Source organism: Nilaparvata lugens, chromosome 12, assembly GCF_014356525.2.
Source record: "Nilaparvata lugens isolate BPH chromosome 12, ASM1435652v1, whole genome shotgun sequence".
In the NCBI taxonomy this organism is placed as follows: Eukaryota; Metazoa; Arthropoda; class Insecta; order Hemiptera; family Delphacidae; genus Nilaparvata; species Nilaparvata lugens.
In genome coordinates, this window is record NC_052515.1 from 1956216 (window position 1) to 1962332 (window position 6117).

Genomic DNA, 6117 nt, shown 5'->3' on the forward strand with positions numbered 1-6117 from the left:
TATGAGAGAAGTTACTGAAAAGAACTAGAAAAAGTGGAGTTAGACTCTTGTTCTTCAAATGTTTGCCAAAAAGGTTACCAAAAAGGAATGAAGACTGAAACTAATAAGGAAGAAAGTGAAAGCTATAGTATGTAGCTTTTGTTTTAAAAAATGATCATATTTAATACAGAATAACTGAAAATATCAATAACAGCGGGTGGAAAGAATGGAAAAAACCGAAGTCTTTTTATCTAAAGGTCACTGCAGTAACTCTCTATAAACCCATAAACATCCTCGGTAAATTAAGAATCTTTATGCAAGATTTCAAGTTAATCAGTTGAGTAGTTCAGACGTGATGATGCGTCAAACATGTATTTCGTATGCCGTACATGTATAAGCCAATTCCTTCCTTCTATGAAATAGATTGTAAATGGTGAGAATATTGTAAGTGGATATTGTATGAGAGTATTGTATGGCACTGTAAAGGGACAAGTTACATAAAATCTTTAGTGTACAAACCACACAATCCATATTCAGATCATTAATACATCTCAAGGAAAAAAGTGGTTAAGAATTCATAAAATAATAGGATAACTAGAAACCAGAAGAGGATATGTTAGGTTAGGTTACATAACATTTTCGCCGTTAAAACAACACAATGAATCTTCAGATACTAATTAATTCGCTGAGCCTATACAAACTTTGAGTTGAAGGTCATATCTTGAATAGAAATAATAGTCTAGCATAATGGTAATCACATTCACATAGACAAATGTATCCGAGTTCAATAGATTGCTATAGTGATGTCCACGTTATAATGGCAGTGGAGAAAAATAGCAGAACAACGTTGCCGAACCTCTGTCTTGTCAATGCCTTCTATAGACGGAAGCTGATACAGGTTTATCCTATAAAATAATAATAATGTCGAGTGACCTGGCTGGCTCTGGTCTGGTGTCAGAGTTTTCAGGTCGCAACTGATCAATTTCAGGGCCTCTGACATGACCTAACGACTGCTTTTTAGGCAGACGGGACCGACGGTTTAGTGTGTCCATCCGAAACTCGGGAGTGGCCCGAGATATACTATTAAACGAGCAACTTCTGTTTATATGTTTGGATGTTTAGATGTTTATATGTTTGTATTTCACCGGATCTCGAAAACGGCTCTAACGATTCTCACGAAATTCGGAACATAGTAGTTTTATAATATAAAGATTCGATTGCACTAGGTCTCATCCTGGAAAAACTCGCTGAAGGACATTAAAACGATAATAATTCATCCTTGAAAGAACAGATTTCGTCGTCTGTCGATAACAGAAGTTGCTGTGCCTGTGTGGGAGATCAGTTGTGTAATCATTCAAACAGCTTACTGTATCTCGCGAGAAATATTATCTTGAAATTTTAATAGACTCCATCAAAATAATCTGATACGTTGACATGACATGGTTTATCACTCTGAATTAGAGTATATCATAATATTCAAAGTTGATCATTATTTCACAGTTTTAAGTGATTAGTGAGTGTTATTTTGTTATTCAATTTGGTTTGTAAACAACCTAAATCAGAACTTTTCTGTTTTTAACTGTTTCTGAATTAGAGTATATCATAATATTCAAAGTTGATCATTATTTCACAGTTTTAAGTGATTAGTGAGTGTTATTTTGTTATTCAATTTGGTTTGTAAACAACCTAAATCAGAACTTTTCTGTTTTTAACTGTTTCTGAATTAGAGTATATCATAATATTCAAAGTTGATCATTATTTCACAGTTTTAAGTGATTAGTGAGTGTTATTTTGTTATTCAATTTGGTTTGTAAACAACCTGAATCAGAACTTTTCTGTTTTTAAATATTTTGACTGAAATTTGGACCTGGATTCAAGTGTATGAAACATAACCTACATTTTGGACCATTTATAGTGTATAAAACAAAATTCGGGGAAGAAACAGTTTGGGCTGTGCCTGTTCGTCCTTCCCCAATCATTTTGAAAAATTGTGCTTTGTTTATCAATAAATAAATAACGAGCGAAGCTCGGTACCCCGATATTTGATGTAATATTAGCGGTTCATTCTCGTTTAAAATAATCAATTATATTTTGTTGAACAAGAAATCATATTTTCCAATAATTTCATATGAATTTCATAATCAAGATGAAATGTGTTTTCAATTAATTATTGATTCTACATTGTTAAAAACCGATCTGGCAACAGAGCAAAGCGAGAAAGAGATAGTGCTATCCGCTTTGTTGAATGATAGACAAGGATAGCAATACCATTGCTAATCAAACACTGCCATCATAACGTGGACCTCACTATAACAGCCTTCGGATGCAATTGGAGAGGAATTCGCCTCTTAAAAAGGTTCTCAAGGATTAGTAAGTGTGGTGACTGCAAATTAAAATATTCAAATAAAAGATTTCCTTTATATGTATGGGTACGCTTCACCCATGCATTCTATTATTTGACAAGTATAAGTATTATTTGTCCTTTTGAATGAATAGAGTATTTGAATAGGGAAGTACAGTACCATACCATAATAGAATAAATTGAATGTTCCGTAAATAAAGAAGCATACATAAAACATAAACAGGAATGCAAAATCATTGACTCCCATTGAATCTAGGCTAGGCGCCCACCAGTTCAGTCAAGACAAGACAAGACAAGATCTCGAATTCTCTTAAAAATTGGATATTTATAGGAATTGCAATATTATCATCAGAGATTTACCTCAAGATAAACTGAAAACTTCAATATCATTTTCAACCTAGCGAAGTTAGGTCTAATTGAATCACCAGTTAGTCAAGACAAGACAAGACAAGATCTCGAATTCTCCTCTTAAGAATTGGATATTATTTATAGAAATTGCAATATTATCATCAGAGAATTACCTCAAGATAAACTGAAAACTTCAATATCATTTTCAACCTAGCAAAGTTAGGTCTAATTGAATCACCAGTTAGTCAAGACATGATCAGACATGTTCAGTCACAATACTTCACATAGTTGCTTATGAAGACATGTCTAATTGCAATGACTAATCAGTGTGAGTTGCATCATAAGCAACAATGTGAAGTATTGTGACTAAATGTGTCTTGTCTTGTCTTGACTAACTGGTGGGCGCCTAGCCTTAGATCTATATATATAAAAGCGAAATGGCACTCACTCTCTCACTCGCAGAACTAAAAATCTACCGGACCAAAACGTTCAAATTTGGTAGGTATGTTCAGTTGGCCCTTTAGAGGCGCACTAAGAAATCTTTTGGCAATATTTTAACTCTAAGGGTTGTTTTTAAGGGTTTAAAGTTCGTCTTTTAGCATGTATATTCTACTTCTCCCAATCTCTTAATTATAATTGAAATTTCCATATCATATGTTACTATAGAACTATAATCTAGATAGAGTACCTCTTCGAAACAGTTGTTAACTGGCAACTAAATTAATAATTTTGTCAGGTTGGCATTAAGTTGAGTTGACTTTGTTAGGTTGGCACCAAGTTGAAGATTTAAATGCATTTATCGCGGAAAAATTGATTGAGCACTGCTTCTTCAATCCTGGGAATATTATATTACTAGCAGTCAGGCTCGCTTCACTCGCCATATCCGTTTAGCCAGCCGTTTAGCCTGGACCCCGACTGGATTGACCTAATATATGATAAAATGCCAAAATGAAAAATGCAGGCGAGCGAAGCGAGCCTGCTGATCTCATTCTTGGATGATCCAGTCGGGGGTCCAGGGGGCGGAGCCCCCTGGCTAGACGGATATGGCGAGCGAAGCGAGCCTGACGGCTAGTTCAAGTATACCTCACTTCGCTCGGTTGAAAATGATATTGAAGTTTTCAGTTTATCTTGAGATAGTTCTCTGATGATAATATTGCAATTTCTATAAATATCAATGTTATAAGAGGAGAGTTCCAGAAGATCATAACTTCAAAATGTTGCAATTATAAATTTTTCGTTCGTGCGTGTCAGGTGATAGGTGATTAAATGCCTAAATTAGAATAAAATCCACTGTTTTAACAGCTTCGTCATTAAATTCAAAGAGGTCTTGTCGAGTGCATGCTGGTGCAAGACAGCATTTCAGGAGGTGGTCATCTGACTGGATATCGCCACTGTCGAAGTACGGGTGGTATTATAAATAATAATTATTTATTTTAAACTAGCAGGAAACCCGTGCTACGCAAGGGTCTATTTCAAAACTTGACATACTGAAAACTTGACGTACTAGAATCTTGAAGAATTTGAAACAGGCCTATAACTATCCTCAGTTAATTAAGCATCTATAATGCAAAATTTCAAGTTGATCAGTCCAGTAGTTCAGATGTGATGATGTGTCAAACATAATAAATTTTCCTTTTCCGTACGAGTATAAGCCAGTTCTTTCCTTTATTATAGTATAAATAACTATAAGGAGTAGTTAAACTCTGACCCAAATAATAAATACTGCATGTGTCTTGGAAGATGTCCAACGTCTATTCTTGACATTTAAGTTCATGAAACTTGTCTGATATTTCATTTCCCTGTAAAGATTGACGCATCAGTATTTATATCATTTTCACCTATAACATCCAAGTATTTTGGATTTTTTTTTTGTGTAGTTGAGAAGTTGATATTGTGGTAATTATTCATATTCTTTTTTCATTCAATATTTTGGAATTTTACACTGTTTAACAATCTACTCATCTTCAATTGAATACTGTTGCATTGATTCTTGTAAAATTAATTTTTTTATCTCCAATTGAAGTGATAAAATCGTATGTCTTTTATTGGTGGGGAGTCCCTTACGGGAAGGTCCCATGCACCTTGCTTGAATATATCATTTAAGCCGTCAATGTGCCTTACGACTGTCATACTTCAGCCGGAACCGACTGTTTAACGAGTCCATCCGAAAACACGGGAGTGACCTGGTAAAAAATTTTGGTGATGAGTGGGATTGAACCCGGGATATCTAGGCTGTTTCGCGAGCACTCTATCGAGATACTGAAACATTGGTTCCTGTTGCAATTATAAGAAATTTACACAGTTGCATCTGTTAATTAATTAGTTTATACTTCAAACTGATTTATTTTGAGAATTGTTTTCCGATTTGCTGAAATTCTCATGTTTTTAAATGTTATAAGAATGTAAAATTTACAATATTCCTTCAAACAAATGGTCTTATAGTAAGGTCTACGATCTTGCAACAGAGAAAAGCGTGAAAGAGATAGCACTATCTGCTTTGTCGAATGATAGACAAGGATTGCAACACCAATGTTAATCAAATACTGTCAATAAAACGTGGACCTCACTATAGAACAAGAACAAACACAACAAGATACAGTATAAACATGATATGATACAGTATCACCACACATGATACAGTTTGAAACCAATAATATGCACTATCATCTCAACTTGATACACAACACCATGATTGATATTCGCTATCTGCTTTGTCGAATGATAGACAAGGACAGCAACACCAATGTTAATCAAACACTGTCATTATAACGTGGACCTTACTATACAACAAGATACAATATCAACATAATAAGATACAGTATCACCACATATAATAGAGTTTCAAACCAATATGATACACTATCATCTCAACTTGATACACAACACCATGATTGATATTCGCTATCTGCTTTGTCGAATGATAGACAAGGATAGAAACTCTAATGCTAATCAAATACTGCCATTATAACGTGGACCTCACTATAGAACAAGAACAAACACAACAATATACAGTATCAACATAATAAGATACAGTATCACTAGACATGATACAGTTTCAAACCAATATGATACACTATCATCACTCAAATATTTGAATTATGACATCTATCAATTTCAATCAAATAAATACTGTCATTATAATATTGACCTCACAATAGACTACTTGCTTATAATTGGGACTCATTTTGTCTCATTTTATTTATTTCTCATTGCTTCATTTAGTACCTGTATGTGTGACTATTGTATGGGTATTCTGTTTCCTGATGACTATGTTTATTGCACAAAAGCCCATTAAATTTTAATCGTGATCAATTCCACGAGAACCAATCAGCGGAGACGTCTTATCAAAAAGGCCTTCTCTGATTGGTTCTCAAGAAATTCATCATGGTTAAAATTTAACCGGCTTTCGTGCAATCGGCCTATGACGA